This window comes from Rana temporaria, chromosome 4, assembly GCF_905171775.1.
Source record: "Rana temporaria chromosome 4, aRanTem1.1, whole genome shotgun sequence".
NCBI lineage: Eukaryota > Metazoa > Chordata > Amphibia > Anura > Ranidae > Rana > Rana temporaria.
In genome coordinates, this window is record NC_053492.1 from 286,314,616 (window position 1) to 286,341,429 (window position 26,814).

Consider the following 26,814-nt stretch of genomic DNA (forward strand, 5'->3'; position numbering starts at 1 on the left):
GAGACACACTGCATTACTGGATTACAGTATAGGTGCTTATTTTTTATGTTTTACATAGCTGCAAAAGGGGCCAGCCTGAAATCATCTAAAGTTCCACTTTAAATAAAGAACTCAAAAAAGGTATGATATATAGCAATTTAATTATTTTTATTTTTTTACATATTGACATTTAATTAAAGAAAGCATATTAGTCAATTAGGTGCAGGAAGTATAAAACATTCTTCAGAAGTACTTCTCATAAAAAGATAGTGTGAGGAATTCATTTTGACACTAGAATATTTTATTTACGGGGAACAGGAAGCTTGCTTAGTGCTTAGTCCAACAGTTGCCCTTGAAATACTATTAAATATGTAGATGATCAATTGTTGCGAGCTACCCATTCCAAAATGTCTAAAGTGCAATAATTCAGCCAAAGTCTTTCTGCTGAAAGATTACTCCTTATCAACCAAATGCATATTCTCTCTGGAAATAACAAGTGGTTAATCAGTCTAAACATATTACTGCCTCTCTGACACCCTTACCACAGAATGTCATTAGCACACCTTATGTCTCTTGTTTTTTAATCTCCTGCTAACATTTAATTCTGTTTTTATAGTGCTGCACAAAACGCAATTAAAGGCTCCACTTACTGCAGAGTAAAAGCTAAATTATGCATATTTAAAAAAATAATAATAATGTAAAAAAAAGACCCTTCTGACCAAAGCCCTGTAAAGACCCTCCTTCACAACACGCGCATGCTCTTTGGGCTCAGGTCATTACCGTAAAAAACAGCAGCATACATCATTACAAATTTCTCAATTGCACCTACAGGCAACAATTTTGTATAAAAAATAAAAAAAAAGTGTTTCATGAGCTGCGTTAAATACCGTATACATGACGATACGTTGGTGTTTACGCAGCGATTCTGTCCAACCCAACGCAAGGATGAAAAAAAAAATGGAGGGCCGCAAATCATTTGGCCCAAACAGGACTGGGTATTACAACAAAGTTGATTGTTATATATGCATTTTTTCAAAGCTTTTTCTAGTTTTTCTGAACATCTGAATTCCTGGTCTGTCAAAAGTCCTCTGAACGTTGAGGCCCAAGCCTAAAAAGCAGCACACTATCAGTCACATCTCTAGCAGTCCACTAGGTATTTGTGTTGGTTTCAATCGCATCCTGCATTTTTAGTAATGGTTAGATTGTTTCATGACTATACATGTGACAAAACTGATCTACACAGGTAATGACCATGTGCAAATACTTATTGGCCATGTTCAGAGTTACATTTTTTACTTATGTGCCAAAAAACAAAGTGACTACAGGTTATTAAACCTTGGACAGCCTTAGTACATAGGCTTGATTGTGTCTTGACTTCTTTTAAACATCATGCACTTTAGCCTACATCTATAAAAATTTAGATGGGCACAGCTGTCTGTATGATACATAAACCACTATTCAGATTATGAATCTGTAAAAATAAAAGTAAGACCTGCCCTATAAAATAGGGTTATATTTATAAAGCAGTGAATGCAACGTTCAATCATTCACTGGGGGTAAAATTAATCTGCAAATTAAAAAAAAACACGTGCCAGGAAAATTCACCTGCAATGAATGTGTTTGTGAAAGTTACATTTGCCGTTTTATAAATATACTCCACTGTGTTCATCTTCTGTGATTCAGTGGCATGTCCAACCATATAATCACTGGCAAACACTATACTTACTTGAGACCAAAGTCTGAAATGTTTAATCTGAGGTCCATTATGGTTTATTTTATTATACACAAGTTCGCCAGAAATTTTTATAAAAGGCCAAGTTCAGCTTTCAGAAAAAATAAATGCACATATTTTTGGGAGAAAAAAAGTGTTTTGCATTATCCCCCCCCCCCCCCAAGAGGCTGCAAACATTGCACCGGTAACCAGTGGATGGTGGGTGTAATGTCAAGCTCCAGCAGACGCACCCTCATACCCTCTGTACAGGCTATTAGAAAGTTGGAGGAAGTGTCAATGGATTATGAGGGCTTTCTTCGGCACCCATCTAGTCCACTGAGAACTACGAGTTTGTCTGCCATGTTGGCAGATGAGACTTGTAGTTAATTTATTCACAGATCCTTCTGCCCCTCACCATCTCTCCTTATTTGGCATTGTGGATTTGGTTGCGGACCAGGCAGGCACACTCAGCTTTATACAGTGGCACAGGATCTGATGGGTCACCTCATGAGCCATGCACTCTGTCTTCTCCTATTCTTTTAATAAGGACACTTGTTTCTGTGAAAACAGTCTAAAGTACGGTACAGACGTGCCAGAAGTTTTTCGGTCTAACAACCGGCTTCTGTTAGAATGGCCATGCTGGAAAACCAGCATTCGATCAGCACTTGCAATAGAGAAACTAGAGAGACCTCATCACACATCATTGTGTTGATGTGGGAATCTCAATTTTTTTGTTCTACCCACTGGTTGTATACGTAGCTTAAAAATAGATTTTCCCCAGATTGACAAAACATTGTCTCACTTCCTGTTGAGTCTACTTGACAATAAAAAAAAAAAAAACCTCATCGGCACTGATTTTTAATGTGAAAAAGGATGATGAAGGTAAAAAGGGGGGGGGGGGGGGGGTTGGTGGTGGCGTAATTAAGCAGGTTACCCCCTAAATATCGGTGTAACTTGGTCGAATGTGAAACTTATCCTTTATGTCTAATAAAACTGGCGATTATTAACGTTTACTAAACCCAACATTTTAGTTTTTATATAGTTTTAGATACCGTGATGAAGATTTTTAGCCCCTGACTGCTTTTAGTGTCCCTACTATGCAGATTCTCTTCATTTTCCCGGTGACCATTATCCCTGACTCAAAGCAACATCTAAAATTTGATACCAGAACAGAAATTAAAAAAGGGAAAATCTTTCAATGAATACACTTGTTTTGCGAACTTTGGAAAGATTCCCACTCACAGTGTCTATAGCAAAATATAGCTACTTGCTAAAACTGAAGTAGTAGACAGACACTGTTCTAGCCGCCGAAAGTGTTAATTCTGGCCATGCCTGTTTTAACTAAAAAAGACAAATTGAATGGTTAGCAAGGCAGGAATATGTTGTGAGCCATATGTTACAGACCAACCTGCATGATTTGTTTACTGCAGGGAACAGAAGATGTAAGCAATAAAAATGCCACTGCATATTTTGTTAACCTGTCCACAGAAGGGCCGTGAACATTAAAAACAATTCATTTTGCGTGAAACATAAAAAAGTTTTGCTCATAATCAAGCAAACAACATATGGTAAACCTGCAAGTCACACAGTTACTGACAAAAGTAATTACTATATCTTAGTAACAGCTAAAACTTGTTCAAAACAATGAAAAAAAAAAAAGAAAAAAAACTAAGAAAATACATTTACAGAAAAAAAATAGAAAGACTGGAATAAAAATAAGGAAAAAATAAAAAAAAGTATAACCAAGGGCAAAAAAAACAAAACAAAAAAAGTTTAGATTGAGATAATGCAGGGTGTGTGCTAATGAGGTCAGCTGGTCAACTCCTTCCCGTGTCATGACCTACAGTCTAAGGACGCAAGATGGAAGCAATGGATAGGATTTTAATCATGGATGAAGGATAGTAAGGTTTTCTTCAACTGCAGTGAAGATCAGTGAGGTCACCGACCTGGCTAGGCTCTCTGGCAGGAGTGCCTGGATCACAAGGCTGGCTGATTTACAAATCGTTTGGCAGGTCCAAATGCAATACGGAGCTTGTGCTGCAGCCAATGTGTGTGATACGCTGGAGAAGTGTCCTGGGTGTCTGGTTTGTGTCCCGTTATCGTTACTCTGCATGCAAGCTAAAGGACACGGTTGGGTTATAGCCGAATGCGCGTCTTTGCTTGCCTCTGGTAAGCGGCCATTTGATTTATCAAGGGTATAAAGTGGAAGTGATGAAAATCTACGAATAAAACGCCAAAAACAGCAGCACTTCCGGTGGACGGTCAGGGTATCGCATCACTGCCGGTCACGTCTACCCATCTCAAGGATTTCGTTGATGCGTATTATCCTCTAATTGGAGGTAAGCGCTCTGTGAGCTCAATCATTGTGAAGTTCCATTCAGATTGTCCACATTGATGTCCAAGGGCAGAAGCTTTTACACATGTTGATTCACTGGATTTATACACATTGGACTTTATTCATATGTTTTGATACATTAGTTGTATTTGGTTTTAAGTTTTGGATTTTTATTTATGGTTTACGGTTTGCCATTTTTCGTTGATCTATAGAGATGGTATCAGTCTTTTGACTGTCTTTATATTCACTTCTAGATTTTCAGTTTGCGCTCATCACTTCCACTTTATACCCTATATTTGTTGTTAGCACATTTTAGATTCGAGCAGCATTTTGAGTTATTTTATTGGTCACTCATCACTTTCACTGAAGTTGGCTAGCGCTTTAGTTACCCACTTTTTTTTTTTTTTACTCCTTGTATCAAGCACTGTGGCGTCACCTTACCAGACATATTGACTAAAGTATAACCTATGGTCCCTTTTTTTGGCACATTGATTTCCATTGGTCTATGACATATAATGACATAAAAAATTCTGTGTAAGGACTGTTATATACCAACATTTGATGTCATCTTAAAGTGGATGTAAACCCAAAATGTTATTTTTTTTTTTATGTCACAATGTACAGTATAAAAGATTTCCTATCATCTGTGCCCAGTCTTACCACAGAGTTAATCCAGCTCTGAGCAATCCTCTTATTGTTCAGTGAAATAAAAACGGACTTACAGCGAAAAACCTTAGTCCGTTCCACCCCCTTGCTGTGAGTGACCGTTTATTTACATATCTCATGCACTAGCCTGGAGACACACATTTTTTAATTGCAACCCCCACTCCTTTTCTGAAGTCATGTGGTTACTTTTCTGGATTTTGATTGGATGTTAGTGATCATAGCAGAATTCAATGTAAGGGGTGTTTAGAGGAGGGCGGGGAGTCTACAGACATCATGACTCCACCCACAGAGCTCCAGACAACAGATCCACCCACAGAATCTGCAGTTTTTCAGTTCTTATTGCAGACAGAGGGGAGACATTTGACAGGTGAGGATAAATGCAGAAGGCATGTATATCCTTATAGATCAGCACTATGGCAGTAGTTTAGAAAGGATGAGAGTGGGTTTACATCCACTTTAAGGACTCGTGAATTTTTTTATTTAATTTATTGGCACAGCTCCCCCTTTTTTATCTGTTCTAATTGTGTGTATCCCACTAGTTCTGCTGCCTTTGTTTTTATTTTTGTCCAAGCACAGTTTTTCTGTTTATATTAGATTTGGATATGGTGGTGGTCCGTTTCCCATTAAGTAGAATCTGTCTCTCCATTTATCCTGATCACAAATGTCACCAGGAATGGATGCGAGTGTAAATTCATAATTCCAAGTCATCGCCAATACAGAAGTCTTAATGATCAAACACAGGAGTGACTTTTTCATGGGTTGCTTGTGCATATCTTGTCTTTGCTTTTAATGGATTCCTGATAAAGACACAGATTTTACATGCTGGAAGTGTTGCGGATAGTCTGGTCTTTCGTCCTTTAGCAGGTTCTTGTACTCCTGCATGGGTTGGTATACCCCCAATCTAGGTTAGCCGTTGTCCATTCCAGGAGGTACAATCAGTTGAGAGAGAGAGAGAGAGAGAGAGAGAGACACAGAGAGACACTCTCTCTCTCCACTAGGTTCTGCGCTTGTTGATAACTCCCACAGTCCACCAATGGACATGCGTCAACCAGTTTCGTACTCTTCCCCCCATCCAAAGTTAGATTTAAAAAACTGTTTCTTCCACAGTGTAGGGTCTCCCTTTAGAACCAGGGTGTTTTGACTGTGGCTTCCCAAGGGGTGGGGTGGTGGAGACTTTACTGGTTTGAGATGGATTGTACCCATCGTACAACCCCCTTTGCAGCCGGACTTAATGGGTTGCCACAGTAACTTTTTCCTACTCTGCCTGAAAAACTTTTTCGAGTAGGACTGGATTCAAGTGCATCTTTCTGCTATCCTTACTGCGGTGAGGGTGGTCAGAAGGACCTTGAAAGGCTCATTCTATGCATTAAGGTGAAAACACCTGGCAGTGACCGACCCCCTTTTACTTACCTGAGCACAGTATTTTCCTTGGTGGACACTCGCTGCCCCTCTCTCCACGGGGCCCTGGCTCTTGATTGGATAGATTGATAGCAGCGCAGCCATTGGTGAATGATACAGGCACTGTGGAGTGGGGCCGAGTGCAGCATTCGTGTTTATGGATGCAAATGCTGGACTCTGGAGCACGCCCGTAAGGTACCCCCCCCCCCCCCGGGAGAGTGCTTCTTCGGGGGGGGTTATCTGATGCAGGGAGGAACTGCGAGAGCCGCCGGGGGACCCCAGAAGTTTAGGATTGGGGCCATTTAAATTTGGTGAGTGAGTTTCTTAAAGGGAGCTGAATCACTGTCACAAGCGGTGAAGTGGAAGGAGGTTCACCTTCTCATAAGATTTGTCACCTAGTTAATCGCTAATCACTTTTTATGGACTTTAATTGGACCTTTTCACCTATTTGTGATTTATCATATTTTATATAGTTTAGGTTTTTTGATTTACCATCACTTGGTGTTATTTGAATTATTTTAGATTTGTTTCACTTGATATTGTGATTACAGTGCCAACATTTTTTCATTTAAAATACATTTGTACTTTATCTTTATTTTAAATGGCAGCTCCAGGGGAGGTTATTTATATGAGCACAGTGGTGAGACATCAAGCATAGGTGTGCCTGACTTGCTGACCAACAATTGGATAAACCTAGAATTGACTCCAAATACATTTTAAACAGTGTATTCTACTGCAAGCATTCAGATTTAGGGTTTCTGCAGACATGCCTTAAAGGGGTTGTAATAAGCATCCTTTACCTGCAGACATTCCTTTTTCACTTTCTCATTGTTAGTTTTTGCTCAGAAGTTGCTCTATTTCTTGTCTGTTCTGTTCACTTCCTGCTTGTCTGATTTTTCTGACCACTGTGATGGGAGGCTTTACTGCGGTGGTCAGTAACGTGCTCACTCCCTCCTGTGAACTACATCTGTGCGGCAGGACGCTCTCTACATGTTAGAGACTTCAAGGAGGTGTGAATTGCTGGGCGTGCCGCAATTCATACTGGGAAATGTAGTTCTTACATGAACAAACTATGCAAACCAGGAAGTGAATGAGAGAACAGAAACTAGAACGCCGGTGATATAGATGAAGGAATTTAATAGGTATTTACTAGTTTAAACAGAATCATTACACTATTCTGTCTACCTTGCAGACATTAATTTTAGGCAATTTTTTTTTATCCTTTAGTGACCCTTTAATGTGGGGCTTTGGAAAAGCCAGAGTAGGCCAGGGCTGGTGGAGACCGTCTATTTTGCATATACCACGTACATATCTTAAAAGCTAGATATGGGCAATAACTTGTAATATACCAACATAAACTTTATACGACTCCCCCCCCCCCCCCCCCACACACACACTCTAACAGAACATACCAAATTTGCAAAATCTCAACTTTTCTCTGAAGGCAGATAAAAGACTTTCCTGAATGCCAATTTGTTGCGATTTAACAAATTCTTCAAGTTTTGAGACAAATCTGACATCATGAACCGATACTCTACCACAGGCATGTCCAAATATCAAAGAAGATATTAAGAAAGAATTGCATGAAAATATACAGCCTGTCAGCCTTCTATTCCCCAGCTATAGGTCACCTTTTCTTTATTAAAAGGGCATCAGCCAGAAACTGCAGGGAAAGTACAGAAGAATTTCATCTCAAGCACCTTGCTTACTCCGGCTCTTTTCTGCTGTTCTTCTGGACTCTATAGCTGAACATCTTGTACTTTTCAGATTTTAATTTCCTTACCCATGTGTCAGCTCAACAACATCATTACTATAGTCTACCCAAATCCCTTTTCAATTTCTATTTTTGCTGGTTTCACTATATTCTTTTCTGTGCTCTTGTCTTTCCCTGGTTCAGCCCAAAAGCACAAAATGCTTCACTGCAAATATTAAAAACGTTTCTCAAAAGGCATTTATTGGAGCTTAGAAGCTGCACAAAAACACACAGCTAGGGATTCTATTGGTTAAACGCAGCATATTTTCCCTGAGGCTTGACACCTCATTTTACATTGTCATAGAAAATAATTTTATATTCCTTGTTTTTTTACAAAAAACAAAGCTTAAAAGGGGATAGAATTATTTATTTATATATATATATATATATATATATATATATATATATATATATATATATATATATATATATATATATATATATATATATACATATACATATACATATACATATACATATACATATACACATACACACATACACACATACACACATACACACATACACACCAATCAGTGCTGTGGAGTCTGAGTTGAGGAGTCGGAGGAGATTTTGGGTACCTGGAGTCGGCAAACAATGCACCAACTCCTACTAAAATTTAGATTGGAATTAAACAAACAAGTTTAAATGTCCCAATTCACAAAAAGTTATAAATTAATGACTTCTCTACTGTAAGAATAAAGACCAATGCATGCAGTGCCTCACGTAACCGCAAAACGAACACATTAAGTGACCGTGAAGAAGCATGCTTTTCATGTGCTTCACTATATGGCACGCAACGCACAATTAGGAGCGGCAATACTTATACATTCACATATTAATACATCGGAGTCGGAGTTGGGGAGTCGGAGTCGGAAGTACAAAAAACTGAGGAGTCGGAACATCTACCGACTTCACAGCCCTGATACCAATCATAATTTAGAGGCAACAGTGATGCACTTACCAGTTGCGTTCTCTAGCATAGATTCATCAATATCGTCTAGCGCCTTAACCAATTCATGGTCAGGGTCAGTCCTCAAGGGCCGATGCATGTGTTGCCTTGTGTGAGCATCACATTCCACATTCATGCACTAGCAGCCAAACACCATGTTCCCAGTGACTTCACAAAGGTCAAAGGTCTTCCAATGCCATGCAGCCCGTCTCCAGCGACTCCCCCCCCCCCCCCTGCCCTTGGCTGGAACCCGAATCTTCGTACCCGTCATATCCTCTGAACACTTCAGCATACCTTTGCCTCGGACTTCCTTGTGCACCTCAGCCAGCTTCCAGTCTTTCCACACATCCTTGACTCTGTTCCAGGCTGCCTTTTGTTACCAGCACCCATAGACTCAGCTGCAGCCTGCTTCAGTGTGCTCCTAGCCTGCTTCCTGTTCTGTGTCACTGTGCACTCCAACCTGCTTATAGTGAGCCTGTGTAAATGTAGGCACTCTGCTGTGCACTGCTGCCAAGCTTGGGCTGTACTACCTATTGACCGGTGATCCCAGCATCTCAGTGCTGCAGGCAACATATCAGCACTTAGTAGCTGTCTGCCAGAACCAGAGGACAGCAACCTGGGAGTCATCTAAACCTTCAAGAGCTTTGGCGATGACACAAGCAGGGACATTGGGCTCCCTCACCAGTCCCAATGGGTATCCTGTTTCGTAGCTCTGTCCTTTCTGTGGTTGCCAATGGCTAGCCACAGCTGCTACAGCCAGCTACAGGAAACAGACTCCAATACACATGACAGGCAGGAAGCTAAAAGGCAGGTTTTGTCAGTCGAAAAAATGCAGTGGTGCCCATTCCCTGCCCAAAGACATACCATTAACAATAATAAAAAAAAAAAAAAAGCAGGAGTCCAACTCTGCTCTCACTGCCAGTCACAATGTTCCATGTCAGTACATTTAATAGAGCAGAGCTCCAAATTTGATTCTCCCTCTCCCAGACTAATTGATGTGAAGGGGTTACCAGAAGCTGCTCTCAAGTCTGATATAGGCTCTTACATTGGTTTGTAAAAAAATGAATCAAATACATTTAATGAAATTACACAATTGCTTTTTTTTTTTTTTTTTTTTAATAGCCAAGTTCAGCTTTACATGCCACGTTTCTGTATATCTGTTAAAAGAAGAAAAAAAGAAGAAGGATACACAAGGCATAAAATCACACCTTGTTCAGACAACTAGAAACATGCTATAATAAAACTTAGGCAGAAAAAAAACAAAACAAAAAGGCAAACATACATCACCTGAAGATACTGCCATCATTTGAGATAAAATTGGTACAAAGTGCTAAATTGCTTGAAGCTTTGTACCTAATCTTTAACATTCATTCCATGTAATCCTTTAAAACTGCATCATCGTTCTATACTGAAAAACTGCAGGTATACCTATTGCAGTTGCTTTGAGCTATGAACGCCTTAACTGCCCACTTTAGGAGGGAAACATTTTTTCCAGCCATTTAATGATGTGCTATTATTTGACCTTTTGTGCTGTCACACTGCATCAGCACCACAGGCGTGAACACTTCTACACTTTAGTGTGTTTGTCAGAACAGGGCTATTCTAGCATTTTAACACATCACCCAGTCAGTCAAAAAGAAAAGAGATGTCCTAAATCCTGACTTCAGTTATACTCATATCTTTTATAATGTCCACAGATCCTCAAACTAACAGCATGTATACACCGGCATAATAGATTTGTATTGGTATTTTATGTAAACCTGAGCTGCAAAGGATGGGTAGATCGTTGCCACACTTTGGGACACCACTATTCCTTTTCCTGATAAGGGTTGTGGAATTATACGATTACAAAAATATTATTTAATACGTGGGTCTAGTATTTATGGAACAGCTTTAGTGGCCTGGTTAATACTATTAATTGAACTTGCTATGGTTTCCCTACCCCTTTGAGTTTCATGTGCATGCAGAAACCTCTACACAACTAAAAAAAAATCAGGGAATAGCCCATTAAGCATTGTATGGTGTGTAGGGTAGATGTCCACCCTTGTTTGTGGACTACCTTCACCATTATATGAGTTTACTACCATGCCAAGATTACCCTCATAGGCTGGATGGCTTTGTAGTTACAGGGTTATGTGAATGTGCTCATCACTTCTTTTTATCATCCATACGGGCCTTTTTGAGCCCTTTAAACTAATGTTGTGTTTTTTCAGACATACCAATATATCATATGTAATGACAATGACCTAATCTTAAAGTGGTTGTAAACCCTCTCTCACTACTTTTACCTACATGCAAGACTAGATTAAGGCTTACCTGTAAGGGGGTTTGCAATATCTCAAACCTACACGGTTTAGGAGATATTTGCCAAAAAGAATGCACCGCTGTCTACGGCGCAGGCGCACCAAGTGTGCCGGTCTTGAATGGGATCTGCCGGGAAAACTGCCGGTCCCGGGCGCATTCGCAGGAGTGACGCGCCACGCCGGAGTGGCCATACCCGGAAGGCACTTGGAGGAGACATGGCGGTGGCCGAGGAGGGGGAACGAGGAGTGCTTCGATCTCAGGCAAGTCATTCATAATGAGCTAGTATGCTATGCATACTAGCTCATTATGCCCTTCTCTTGCAGGTTTTTTTTTTAGGAACATTTCTAGAGGGTTTTCTTCCTCCTTAAAGAAGTGTCTCAAGGCGACAAAATGTGATGTAGGGTATTGCAATATATAATGTTGGAATAGAAGTTAGTGGTTTTTTTTTTAAGAAAAGAACACCAACTTCTATTCCAACATTATATATTGCAAGACCATACATAACACATTTTGTCGCCTTAAGACGCTTCTTTGAGAAAGAAAACCCTCTAGAAATGTTCCTAAAAAAAAGTATCTTGGGATATCTTTAACCCCTTGACATCACCTGTACACATATAGCCTCATGGAAGTGGGCTTTTATCTGTAAGTCTTTGTGATGGGACCACGCCGCACAGTGCACTCCCACCGAGAGCCCCAAGTCTTGTACCAACCATCGGGAAATGTTACACCCGCTTCCTGGTCACCTGATCGCTGTTATATCCTTCAATTGGCCATCAAAGGGATCAGTGTGCAAACCCCCTCCACTGTGTTTTCTCTTTTGAATAGTCTCTCCTTGCAGGGGAGCAAGATTAAAAAAAATAAAGTAAAAATAAATAAAAAATAAATAGCTAGATTAAGTTAGAGTCGGTGTTAGGGTCAAAGTCAACATAGTTTGGGTAAAAAAAAAAAAAAAATGTGCACTATTGTTTCTGGGCTCTACTACAGGTACAGACAAATAACATACACATGTGGCTTCGCTGTGATTGTCAGGAGCTGAATTTATTTTGGGTTCTTTGGTGGCAAGTTACGGTATAAGCAAGAAATATACAGCTACATTTAGCTTTTGTGGGGTTCTTTTTACCAGTTTACTAATATATACAAGTCAGGAGATATTTGTTCTGAAAGCAACAATGTATAGTACCTGGAAAGGTAGTTGTGATATGTAGAGTTTTACTAGTGCATGTCAAAGTTGCAAAATTGTATCCAGGCATTAACCCTAGGTCACCAAGGGGTTAATTAGTAACAAGATATGTTTACCTTACAGGTGTTGAGATGCAAGTTTATATCCTTAATTTGGCTCGCTTGAAGTACTTTTCAATCAGAACACTTGACAGGCGTTTATTCAGTGATCAATGACCAATTCAAGTTTCCAATGTTCTCTGCCTCCTGAATTTGAAATATCGCATTCCAAAAGCAGTATTAGCCCCGGGTTCACACCGGGCTGCAGGAACGAAGTCGTGCGACTTCAGCTGTACTCGCACGATTTCATTCCCGCTTGTAAGTCCCGATTTCGGCCACGATTACAGGTTTCTGCACACGTCAATGTAAATCGCGGGCTGAAATTGCAAAAAAGTAGTTGTCAGGAAAATATCCTGGTCACCTTAGATCAATCAAATCTACCAGTCCATAGCAAGGAAGAAGCTTTATTCATAAGCATTGATGCATATGGGTGAGGTCCTTACATGCAAAGATTCAAGTCAGGAGTCACAACCCTGTAACCACGGGCTGAGCCTTTTGTAATCTTGGAAAGAGGAAGTCATATACGTTTTCCAAGTATAATCTGGCAGCTCATTGGACTTCACTTTATTCTCTGTGCCAGCAAACCTTACAGTCTTTATCTTTAGAATATTACCATATATTAGTTATAACAAACACTTGGGTGTGTGCAGGAAATAATCGCCATCTTGCAATGCCCAGTTAAGTGTCCTTTACTAAGCCTATGAGATGGAGAACAGGCACAAACATTTCTTGAAAATTCCAACATTTCTCTCCTCTTTCTGACTGTTCATTATCTGCGGTGGTTTTCTAACACAGTGCCTATGTTGGACACATTTTCAGCCTGGTCATCAATCGCGGTTTCAATTTTAACATTGTCATAACATTGTACAGAAACTACTTCGGTGATTAGGACGGTACCATTGCCGGCAAATGCCGCCGGTTTGTCAAATCGCAATGTCAAAACGCACCGGTTTGAACCAGGGCTCAAACTCGAAAGAAAAAACGTTATATTATATTGCAGCCTACCAATTCTTAGATGTGATGGCTGTGTTAATTTTCTTTTAGGCTTCCTTTCCTTTATTTTCACCTGGTGATCTGGCCAGTAAGTCTGTTTTATAAAAGAACATGTTCTCCAGCAAATGTAGCAGCTAGAGTGTTGAGACAAACCATTTACCACTGATAGGGTTGCTGGCAATGGTCAACTTTTATTTTATTCATGTAAAATCTTTTTTCTAAAGAAGAAAAAAAAAAAAAAAAAACCTACTGTAAATTGCTTGTGTAACTGCAGTATGAGCTTGAGTTTGGCTTCAATTTGTGCATCTAAATCTGCTAGTACATCCAACATCACCGACACCGCCGATTAACAATGTTGCTGTCCAAAGGTGCCCCTGTGCGCCTTCATCCAGAGTAGATGTATTAATATGGGTGAGGTGTTACTGGCCATACCACTAGGTGAAAACAGAGGGGGGGGGGGGGGGGGGGGGGGGAACGTATTGATCAGCTGCAACATATTGCATTTTGGGTTTAATACCGCCTTAAACATCTCCTTATTTTGTCCAATAGTTGTACTGCCATTAAAGATCATCTAAAGCCAAGACTTTATAGGTTTTTTTTGATAGAGTGGTGAGCAGTTAGAACCTCTGGCAGGTTTATACTGTGGTCTATAACCCTGTTAGGAATATTTATTCTCTCCATATGTCCAGGTGACAACTGTCAGGGTGACTGAAAGAAAAAGCAAATTCCCAAATTTTGAGTTGTTAGCACTGCAGGAGGGTAGATCTTCTAATGGGAACATCTGTTCCAGTGAAAACTGTGTAAAGCTTCTTTTACATGGGTGGCCAGGAAAAACAGGTGGTTTTTATTAGTCTCTCCTTACTGCCCACCTACAAGCCGACATGGCACTGTTCGGGTGAGTATACATCATTGCTGCAATTTATAACATATGCCAAAATTAGACAGACGACACCTGACAAGTTATGAAAGTAAATAGGACAGCCTCCTGAATGACTGTAAACCTCCTCTCGCCATCTTTTGTAAAGTAATGCAACGTGGATCATTTTTTTTGGGGGGGGGGGATAAATATGGCTGCTGGGGTGAAAAGAGCCTTAATCTATCATCACATTCATGCGTGCGGTGCATCGTTAAACCCGCGTTTGATGCATTTTTGCATGCAGTTTTAATGACCTTGGCTACTCAATGACCAGGCCATTCTTTGCAATACGGCACTGCATCGCTTTAACCGACAACTGCGCGGTCATGCAACGCTGTACCCAAACAAAATTGATGTCCTTTTTTTCCCCACACACAAATAGAGCTCTTTGTGGCATTTGATCATCTCTGCGGTTTTTATTTTTTGCACTATAAACAAAACAAAAAAAAAACAATATTTTGTACTATTAATAAACAGCCCCACTTTTTTTTTAAGCAACATTTTTCCTCAGTTTAGGCCTTTGGTAATAAAAATCAGGGATAGATTTAAGGCATTTTTTAGATTTCTTTTTTACTAGTAATGGTGTCAATCTGCGATTTTTAATCGGGACTGCGACATCATAGTGGATATAAATCGGACATTTGACACATTTTTGGGACCATTGGCATATATACAGCAATCAGTGCTATAAAAATGCACCAATTACTGTGCAAATGTCACTGGCAGAGAAGGTGTTAACACTAAGGAGCGATCAAGGGGTTAACCGTGTACAGTGTGGACCAACAGTGGGGGATGGGACCAACAGTGGGGGGTGGGACCAACAGTGGGGGGTGGGACCAACAGTGGGGGGTGGGACCAACAGTGGGGGGTGGGACCAACAGTGGGGGGTGGGACCAACAGTGGGGGGTGGGACCAACAGTGGGGGATGGGACCAACAGTGGGGGATGGGACCAACAGTGGGGGATGGGACCAACAGTGGGGGATGGGACCAACAGTGGGGGATGGGACCTCTCTCTCTCTCTACACACGCCCCTGTTTTGTCTCTCGCATTGGCACCCTCGCTGTGCAGAGCTAAAAGGCACCGACGTACAGGTACGACGGTTCACGACGACCTGCTGCAGTATAATGACAGCGGCTGGTCGTCAAGCTGTTAAAACACTGTATATAGTTGGTTCCTAAGGAGAGGCCGATATGTATTCTTCTACATATTTTTGGTAAAAAAAAAAAAATCTATCTATGCATACACACACACAGACTTGTATGAGAGAGTTAGGGGTAGACAAATTTGACTGGCCTGCATAAAAACCTGACCTTAACCCGATAGAACACCTTTGGGATGAATTAGAGACAGCGAGCCAGGGCTGCTCGTGCACATTGGTGCCTGACCTCACAAATGTGCTTCTGGAAGAATGGTCAAACATTCCCATAGACACTCCTAAACCTTGTGGACAGCCTTCCCAGAAGAGTTGAAGCGGCTATAGCTGCAAAAGGTGGGCCAACTCAATATTGAACCCTACGGATTAAGACTGGGATGTCATTAAAGTTCACGTGTGTAAAGGCAGGAGTCCCAATATTTTTGGTAATATAGTGTATATAAACACACATACCAGTACATACTTGCGCACACGCAATGTAGAAATCATAATTTGGCATCCAAATATGAACATTTTCATTGGAAATTATCTATATGAAAAAAAACGTAGACCAATTTTTTTGCTTTCCAAGAGTAGCCCCCCTGCACTGACCTCCAAGGAAAAAGTGTTGCCTGAATTCCAGACACGACATAACAGCAGGTAACGGATATATATATATATATATATATATATATATATATATATATATATATATATATATATATATATATATATATATATATATATAGATATATATAGATATATATAGATATATATAGATATATATATAGATATATATAGATATATATAGATATATATATATATATATATATATATATATATATATCTCCCTATATCCTTTACAACAGAAAGATTTACATCATTTCTGGTATTTCTTGTCATTTGTCTGTGCACAACCTTAGTTTTGGTCTAATGCTGGCCATTGTGCAGACAATTCTGAAAGATATCCAACAGCCTTTTACTAGTTTTCCACGGAGTTACATTTTTTGGCAACTAGGAAATGATCATAAATATGAGTGGCAGAATACTGTAGACTGTTCAATGCATGAACTCTGTTACAACCTAAAGATAATGAAACTTCCAAGTTTGACAAGTGTGTGACCGGAATATGCATTTATAGTGCCTTGAATACCCCTTGAAATTTTCCACATTTTGTCATGTTACAACCAAAAAATAAATACATTTATTTTTATTGGGTTAAACATGATAATTGTGATAGACCAACACAACGTGGCACATAGGTGTGAACTGAACATTTTTTTTTTTTTTAGAAATAAAATATGAAAAAGTGTGGAGTGCATTTGTTTCCACCTTTATTTTCTCTCAAAGCACATTAGAGAGTTTTGTTTAGTGATTGATGAACACTGAACGGGCCAACACTAAAAATAACCGGAAAACAATTCTCTGATGTGAAAACACTAGCACATAACTAAAAAAATTATCTTTTACAACATTTCCCTTCTGAGCATTGGCTAAACAAAATTTGTTAAGTGTAGGTCTTTATTAATTTATGAGAAGAGAAACTCTTTGTAAAGATAATAATCATTAGTGGCAGCAAATAGATGTGTAGTTTAATAGTGCAAGGGGTTGACATCAAACTGATTTTCTTTGCACCATTAAACTGACCATCTGGTCAAACAGTATTTTTCTCATTAACTTTTACTAAATGGATTTATGCAAATATCTTTTATGTAGATGTTCACCAACCAGCTACATGAAACAAAAGGTTATTATATTTCTGTAAATGGGTGGGACAGATCTATAAAAAAAAAATAAAAAAAAGTTATCCTATTACCCGTTTTACAAAACAGGTCTTGTGGTTTCCATAAGGCTAACCTGAAGAATGTAATATTTTGGCAGCAAATTTGAGAGGGGGGGGGGCTTACCTAGGTATGGTATTGGCAGGTATGTGCATAAAAAAGGACACCCAGGCATAATTGGAAAGCAGAGCCGATAGTGCTGGTGATGGATTTTACTCTTCACATTAAAAGTGGTTGTAAAAAAATATTTTACTTGTACCTATAGGCAAGCCCACAATAAGGCTTGAACAATTAAGACATACAGCCCTCAAGGAGAGGTTAACCAGTGGACATAGTGGACCACAGCATAGTGATGTAATCAACTGGAGGCTGGAGCCACATAGATGACATGGGGGGCTCCTGGATGTGGGGGATACCAACCAAGCTTAACCATTTTTGGTTCTGAGAATAGGAGCTGTTCAAATCATGTACATTCAGTAAAATGAGGATTTTTTGTTCTTCTGTTTTTTCTTTACCTTTGCTGACTGTACCTACAAAAATCATCGTTTTTGCTGTTTTCCAACCAATAAGCACCAATCCTTCCATGAAGTAAGCACACACCAAGTTAATACATCTTTTATAAAAGCTATGTTTTATTACCAGTGGCCCGGGTACATAGGACAGAGCACCCTCGTTCAGTAAAAAGTATTTGATTGCCAGTTTAGGTATTATCTCCTGGTACCCAAGGCAGTAGCGAGTAGTAACCTTAGATAACTGTCCAAAAGCAATGGGTGAACAGGTGCACTATAACAATGCCTGAAAAAAAAAAAATCAAAAACCCTTGGCAGGTTAATATCATATGCATTTTAAAGTGGTTGTAATCCTTAAACATAAAATATGAACAAAGCATATCCCTCTATAGTGTACTGTACTTGCCTGAATCCAGAGAAAAAAAATGGCATTTCTCGGTTATGGAACGGTCAATAGTTTCAGGTCTTGCTTTGTAATCTATTGCAGAAGTTTCTGGCGACAGCATTGTTAGACCTGAAGCTCTTAACCCCCACAACAACGGAAGTTCAGAGGTGTGAAGAAGAATGGATAGAAGGTTTCTTCACGAACCATCAAGCCTGCATGACTTTCTTCTTTACAGTTAACGCTTAAAAAAGCATATAATGAAAAAAGTTAAGGTATAAATGCAGCCCAATCTCTCGTAAGGCTTATAAACCTTTGGTGTCTGTGCTGAGCTGATCATTATTCACTATAGGCCAGCTCAGGACAAACCCCTGTTGCTCTTGAGTCCTCATCTGGACTACCCTGCTCACCCATACTGTTGGTATATGCTGCCATTAATAACATAATCAATGAAGCAGTCAAAGACAAGCCAATTAGTAAAAACTGATGGAGAATCTGCATGCAACCCTTTCTTTAATCACGGTTTCAAACTATGAAAAGGGTGGGGGTAAACAAAACAGGCTTGAAAGTATATTTCAAACAACAGTTATCCTTTAAAAGGAAGAGTCTGCATGAGGCTTGAGAATTTAGATTGTAAAGCAAACGTAAAAATGACTTTTATCAACAGTTTCTGCCAACAAACTATTTATACAACTCCTCGTCTTCTGTAGTGTCTTGTTTTTAACAGTCATTTTAATGTACCCTGGTACTCCATATATTCAAGTTCAATGTCTAATAAAATGGATACCAAATCCTAAGGAAAGTGTTTAAGTGCTTCAAAAAGCACTCTAAAAGAAATCTTTGGCCAAGATGCTGAGTACTGATCATTACTCTTACAGAGTAATCAATGACAGTCAATTGAGAAATGTAAAGCTCAAGAGTGCTTAGGTTTTAGTAGCAGCCAAAGGCACAACTCCTCAGAGTAAGAAAACTGCTAATAGAATTATTCGCATTAAGCCATACATACTTTATATAAATACATATATTAGTTTGTGTGTGATGACAGCATTAATGTAATAAAAAAAAAAATTACTCATCATTTCATCATGCAATATTATTGCATTCAATGCAATTACTGCATTCCCTTAATACATTATTTTTAACATGCCGTTTACTAAACTCATGTCTATACTAGTGGTCTTTTCTTAATTTTTGATGTTTTTTGCATTTAGGAATTCCAATACTTCATGCGTTTTCGTAATACAAAATTCATCATTATATAAAAACAGAAGAGCTGTCAACTCCAAAGTCCTTGATGCAAAAAAATTTAATGGCTACATATGAGCATGAATCTCCACAGCAGGCACACCGATAAAAAACTCGGAGATTCTAACTCTAGCTTGAAAAAAAAAAAAATATGGGTTTGTTGGTTGCAGATAGTGAAATTCCTCTTCAAATATCTGTATGCTAATAAAACCTTGAAATGACTGAAAAGTCACCGATGATGTGGTAGAGTTGCCTATCCCATAACCTGTAGGCACAATGCAAGCAATAGCAGGTGAAAATGTCACCGTGGGGAAATACCAACATGTTTTGGTCTACAGAATGCTAAAAAAACATTGTTTGCTAACCACTAGGTAGGCCAACATGCGACTGGATACATATAAAATGTAAAGTAGAATGCCTTAGTTATTATCACAAGGTGATTTTTAAAATAGCTTCTTCCAATTGCCTGGTTTACACATTATTTCTTTCACAGTTCGAGTTTCTTATGAGATGCTTAAGCCAGCCATAGACAGTTTGAATTTCGGCTGATTTAGCAGGGACCAGCCGAGATTCAAACCATGTATGGGCAAGGCTGAATGTCCCCATAGATAACTTGGGTACAACCAGCCTTTTGCATGAGATTTGTAGTGGCTACTATAGCCGCTAGCAGTAGTCATTGTGTTCTCCCAGTGGGGATGGCTACCCCTGCCCCACCACCAGGAGAACACAATGGCAGAAAGAATGCATTGATGGGCTTGGCAAGCTTCTTAACACTTGAAAAAAAGAGCAAGGCATGGATAAAATGTGAGATCTTTTATCAAGAACGTTTACATACAAATGATCTTCACTTGAAAGTCCACCCTTTAGACATGCATCTAAATTACAGCTTTATAATTGTTGTAAAATCCACTGACATTCTGCACCACAGTCCTAGATACAACTCTTCTGCTGTCCTTTTTCATTTGCCACAAGCAAGCTTTTCTTAAATAGCAGTGACCTCAATCATATGATGAATTACATAATACTACATTAATTAAAAACTTAGTCGCTTTCATTTTCCCTGAATATCATTCTGTCTTAGAACCGTCGATTAAGCTGTTCATCAAAGGTGAGTAGGCAAGGTCAGCAAGGCTGTACCTCTTCATCTATTCATTACCGATTCTCCATGGTAATTAACAATGCCAACATTTACATAAATCACTTTCCCTCTGATTGTGCTCTTATACTTTGAGGTGGGGAGGGTTTAATCTTGCCGATGTTTGATTTTTACTTCACAAGCTGACTCAAAATTTGTATCCAATGTCACTGGAGACAAAGCATAAGTTGGCTAAGATTAGGCGCTTTCCAGGTCTAAAGTCAAATATGGGTCAATAAAAGATTAGCTCCCATAAATAAATCAATTCAACACCTTCTTGAACTAGTGTGTGCGCACGTTTATATATTACAAATAAAAATGGTACCATTTTGGGTGGTAGAAAAAAAAAAAATACAATTATGCAAATACTTTCTCACAGAGGCTGCACTTTACAAAGGTTTATTTCAGTCCATTGATTTATTAGGATGCAGGACTAGACAACTCTGTTGGGCCTGTAGCTATAACCCCTAATCTTTTGAAGCCTTTGCTGCAATCAGGGTATAGAACAGTATAAGCCTTCTAGAAACAGATATTCAAGGCTTACTGACCGTTCTATCCATGCGGTGTATAAAAACCATGGCTTCTGTAAAGTATAACCATATTACAGTATACATACCATATTACAGCCATTATAACCATCAAGATTATGTCAAGAGGAATCAAAAAGCCCTCCAAGCAAATCAACAGTTCTGGATGTGCATTTGGACATTAAATATGAGAGTTTTTGATATGCTGCATTTTTAAAGTTAAAGTTCAACCTAGCCCTTTCCCACCCACAATGTTCCCCAGTCTGAGGACAAAGTTATTTTCAAGTAACCCCAGCATGCTCATGTATCCTGCATTGTTGAAGTACATCTAAAAAAAAGGGGTGTGTGTGTATAATTTTTTTTTAGATGTACTTCAACAATGCAGGATGCATGAGCATGCTGGGGTTAACTTGAAAATAAAATGTGTCCAATTTGGATTATATATATTACACACACACACACACACATATATACCGTATATACTCGAGCATAAGCCGACCCAAATATAAGTCGAGGCACCCAATTTTACCACAAAAAAAACGGGGGGGGGGAAACTTATTGACTCGAGTATAAGCCTTGGGTACTCTGTCACACACTCTCACTGAGTGTGTGAGAGTGTGTACCCAAGGCTTATACTCGAGTCAATACGTTTTCCCATTTTTTTTGTGGTAAAATTAGGTGCCTCGACTTATATTTGGGTCGGCTTGTGCTTCAGTATAGTGTGTGTGTGTGTGTGTGTGTGTGTGTGTGTGTGTGTGTGTGTGTGTGTGTGTATAATCCAAATTGGACAAAGTTATTTTTAAGTTAACCCCAGCATGCTCATACATCCTGCATTGTTGAAGTACATCTAAAAAAAAGGGGTGTGTGTGTATAATTTTTTTTTAGATGTACTTCAACAATGCAGGATGCATGAGCATGCTGGGGTTAACTTGAAAATAAAATGTGTCCAATTTGGATTATATATATTACACACACACACACACACACACACACATATACCGTATATACTCGAGCATAAGCCGACCCAAATATAAGTCGAGGCACCCAATTTTACCACAAAAAAAAACGGGGGGGGGGGGAAACTTATTGACTCGAGTATAAGCCTTGGGTACTCTGTCACACACTCTCACTGAGTGTGTGAGAGTGTGTACCCAAGGCTTATACTCGAGTCAATACATTTTCCCATTTTTTTTGTGGTAAAATTAGGTGCCTCGACTTATATTTGGGTCGGCTTGTGCTTCAGTATAGTGTGTGTGTGTGTGTGTGTGTGTGTGTGTGTGTGTGTGTGTGTGTATAATCCAAATTGGACAAAGTTATTTTTAAGTTAACCCCAGCATGCTCATACATCCTGCATTGTTGAAGTACATCTAAAAAAAACAAAAAAAAAAACAAAAACAAAAAAAACACACACACACACACACACACACCTTTTTTTTTTAGATGTACTTCAACAATGCAGGATACATGAGCATGCTGGGGTTAACTTGAAAATAACTTTGTTCAATTTGGATTATATATTATACATATACACACACACACACACACACACACACACACACCGTATATACTCAAGCATAAGTTGACCCAAATACAAGTCGAGGCACCTAATTTTACCACAAAAAAACTGGGAAAAACATATTGACTCGAGTATAAGCCTTGGGTACACACTCACACTCTCTCTCGCACACATTAATAATTTTAAGATGAAAAAAAGGGTTTTGGATTTAAATATTTTAATGCTCTTTGGTCATTAAAAAGTGAAATTTTGCTTTAAATATTTTGGTGTGGGGGGCGTGTCCAAGATGGCGCTGGGAGCAGACGTGTAGCTGCTGAGCTCCCGCTCTGAGATCCTCTCCTGCTTTGATCCGAGTGTGGAAATCGGACCATTACCTCACCACTTCTTACCCTAGTCCCCGGGGAATGCGCCGGAACAACAGGGGCTGCCGGACCCGCCGTAACGCCGCCGCCGCGGTCACCCCACCCAAGTCTGGGCCTAGAGCGCCGGCCTCTACACACCACATGGCGTCCCACGTGGATCCCCAGCGGGATGATTCGATCCAGGCTGGGTCGGCGGCCTTTGAGGCCCTCATGGCGGCGATCTCCACCTGCCAATCCGCCCTCACCATCAAGATCGATCACGTCCAGGCGGAAACTGCGCTCATACGCCGCGACCTAGACACGTTCCGAGACCGCGTGTCGGAGGCGGAGAGACGGGTCTCGGATCTGGAGGATATCCAGAGGGATCATCACGCCGACATTCAGTCGCTGAAGGCCAGAGTGAAGGTCCTGGAGCACAGAGCGGAAGACGCCGAGAACAGGAACCGCCGCAACAATTTAAGAGTCCTTGGGCTCCCGGAGGGGGCGGAGGGCGCGGACCCGGTGGCCTTCATGGAACAGATCCTCCCGGTCATTCTCCCGGGCGCCCGATTCTCCCCCTACTTCTCTATAGAGCGGGCCCACCGAATACCGGCCTCTAGGGGCCCGGTAGGAGCACCGCCGCGCACCTTCATTTTCAAGCTCCTACACTACCGGGACAGAGATACCGTCCTCCGGGCTGCACGTCTGCAGGGGGAACTCAAGTTCCAGAACGCCAGGCTCCTGATCTTCCCGGATTACTCGGTGGAAACGCAGCGTCAGCGCAAGTCATTCGACCACGTCCGTGCCATGCTGAGAGACCGCGGTGTCAAGTACAGCATGCTCTTCCCTGCTAGGCTCCGGGTCCAAGATGGAGAGAGGGTACAGTTTTTCACCTCACCAAGAGATGCTGCGGCCTGGGCCGAGTCCCTACCGCGTTGAGCGGGCTGCAACGCTAATTCTCCTGCACCCTTCATCGGCTGACTGTGAGTAACTCCCCGAGGGGGACTTCCCGTGGGGGGATGGGGACATATTGTGCCCGTTGAAGGGGGTTTGCCCAGTTCCCGGACCCGGGGGTCGCCCTGTCGCCTTCCATGGCTGTTGGGCCTGCTGGCCATCCCCCCCTAGATGGTGGACATGGACCTCCTGCATACCCGCAGCTCCGCAGGAAACCCCCCCTTTTCCTTGTCCCTTACACTGACTACCTGTTGATGCCTCCCCTGCTCCCCCCTTAGCGTTCCGGCTGCAGCGGATGGACTCCTTCTTGTTCCCCCCCCCCCCATTTTTTACCTCCTGCTGATATTCTAGGTGGGGGTGTTCCCCCCCCCCTCCGTATAAGAACTGGACTACTATTGTTTGCCTTGTCTCCCTGTTGGGAGTATTTGCTCTCTACTACCTAAGAACTGCGCCCCCGGGGCTCCGGGTGTTCCACACACTTTATCCTTCTGTGGATACTCAGGTTCACTGACTGTTTAGTTTAACAGAAGCGGATAGCCGCTTGTTCATTGCCCTCATATCCAGCCTGAGGGCTGGGGTCTGTTTTGGGATGCAAGCTCTCCTCCATGTTGGGGGGGGGGGTGGGGGGGGGGGTTGGGTGGCCCGGTTGGCGCCCTGTTATGTTTGATTGTTATGTGTTCTATGACAGTACGACAACCTTTTTATATAGTGATTGCTGGGATGGTGGACCTGGACCCTTCCTCGGGCCGGACTCTGGCTGGGGTGAACGATCCGGGCCGCTCGTGTCTGCTCGCTCCTTTGGTGATCTTCTTGGGGGATTGTTATGGCTACTCTTGATGTCCTCTCCTGGAACGCACGGGGCCTTAACTCCCCGATCAAGCGGTCTCTCGTTTTTCAATTCATTAAGAAGCACAGCCCTCACGTGTGTGTGTTGCAGGAGACGCATCTGGTGGGTAGCAAGACCCTTAGTCTTAAAAAGCCTTGGGTAGGCCACCATTATCATTCAACGTATTCTACCTATGCCAGGGGGGTTAGTGTCCTGGTACTCAAGTCACTCCCTTTTAAACTCCTCGATCTGGTTCTAGACCCGGATGGCAGGTTTGTGCTGGTCCACGCTCTGATTTACAATATCCCGTGGGTTCTAGTGGGTTTGTATTTGCCCCCTCCTGCCTCCCTGGGTGTCCTGGGAACACTTGCGGCCAAGTTGGCGCAGTTTCCCTGCGACAATGTGGTCCTGATGGGTGATTTCAACCTGGTCCCGGACTCTGGTATGGACAGGTTCACCCCATCGGGTACTACTCGCCAGGGCTTGGCAGAATGGGCGGACACGTATGGGCTTACAGACGTCTGGCGATGGAGGAACCCGGATTCTCGGGCCTTCACCTGCCACTCGGCCACCCATAGATCCTTCTCTCGAATTGACTTAGCATATGTTGGGGCGCCGGTATTGCCCAGGGTACGTGACATAGCCATCCTCCCTCGCGGGATTTCGGACCACGCCCCCCTGCTTCTCTCACTGACCCTGACCACTGACCCGACTGACACCCTCTGGAGACTTTCCAGGTTCTGGGTCTCCGACCCGGAGGTGGAGCCCAGGTTCCACGACACTCTCCGGGCCTACTGGGTAGATAACCCAGGTACGGCCGCGGAGACCACGGTGTGGGATGCCTTTAAGGCCTCCTCCCGGGGCCACTACCAAACAATCATTGCGGGGGTCCGGAGGGAACGCAGGGCTGAGCTCACTGATGTAGAGGGGGAGGCGGTTAGACAGGAGGCCCTATACGTCCGCACCCGGGAACCCCATCACTACTCCCGCCTTCAGTCCCTGACGCAACAGGCAGTTCTTTTACGGACGGCCCTGACACAGAAGAAGTTACTTCATCAGTCCCAACGCATTTTTGAACAGGGGGAGCGAACGGGGAGGCTTTTGGCCTGGCTCTCTAGAGAGCAGTCGGGTGGGTCCGCCATAGCTCAGGTCAGGGACGGGGAGGGGACCCTCCACTCCACTCCACAGGAGATCAACAGATGCTTTGCTGACTATTACCATCGCTTGTATAGCTCCAGGGTGGCGTACGATTTGCCCGACCTGTTGAGCTACCTGGAGGAGGTGGATGTCCCTGTTCTCACTCCCTCTTCTGTGCGCAAACTAGATGCCCCGTTTAAGCTCGAGGAGATACAGGCGGCTCTAAAGATGATGCAGGGAGGCAAGACGCCGGGACCGGATGGGTTCCCGGTCGAATTTTATAGGGCCTACGAGGAAGATCTGGCCCCTAAACTAAAATCCCTTTTTTCGTCGGCCTCAGAGGCGGGAGCACTCCCGGACTCGATGTGCGAGGCAGTAATCGTGGTAATACCTAAGGCTGGCAAGGACCCTACCCAGTGCTCCTCGTACCGCCCTATCTCTCTCCTTAACGTCGACGCAAAGCTCTTCGCGAAGGTCCTTGCGAATAGACTCAACACTGTTATTACGGCCTTGGTCCACCCGGACCAGACGGGCTTCATGCCTGGCCGTGGCACTGATATCAATCTTCGTCGCTTACATACCCACCTGGCGCTGGCGGGCCCGGGTGATCCCGGGGTGGTGGCCTCACTCGACGCCGAGAAGGCTTTCGACTCGGTCGAGTGGGGCTACCTCTGGGCGGTTTTGTCGCGGTTCGGTTTTGGCCCCCGTTTCCTGTCCTGGATACAAATGTTGTATGCTCACCCCACAGCGCGTATTCGCACCAACGGGACCCTGTCCCCCTCCTTCTCCTTGGAGCGGGGAACCAGGCAGGGCTGCCCACTGTCACCGGCATTATTTGCCCTGGCTTTGGAGCCGCTGGCCGCGCACATCCGGCTGGACCCGGAGGTCCGAGGGGTCAGGGTGGGCCCCCTAGAGGAGAAATTGTCACTCTACGCCGATGACGCTCTGCTGTACTTGGCGGATGCTTCTACCTCCCTGCGTAACGCACTGGCGCATTTTGAGACGTTCGGGCGTTTTTCGGGAGTGCGAATCAATTGGGACAA

At 42.2% G+C, this 26,814-nt stretch overlaps 1 protein-coding gene across 16 annotated transcripts in view; it reads right to left on the reverse strand.

Annotated features, from left to right (window-relative positions):
• Nucleotides 1-26,814, reverse strand: part of PTPRK (protein tyrosine phosphatase receptor type K) — a 564,328-nt gene that overhangs the window by 450,716 nt on the left and 86,798 nt on the right. The window lies entirely within an intron of this gene.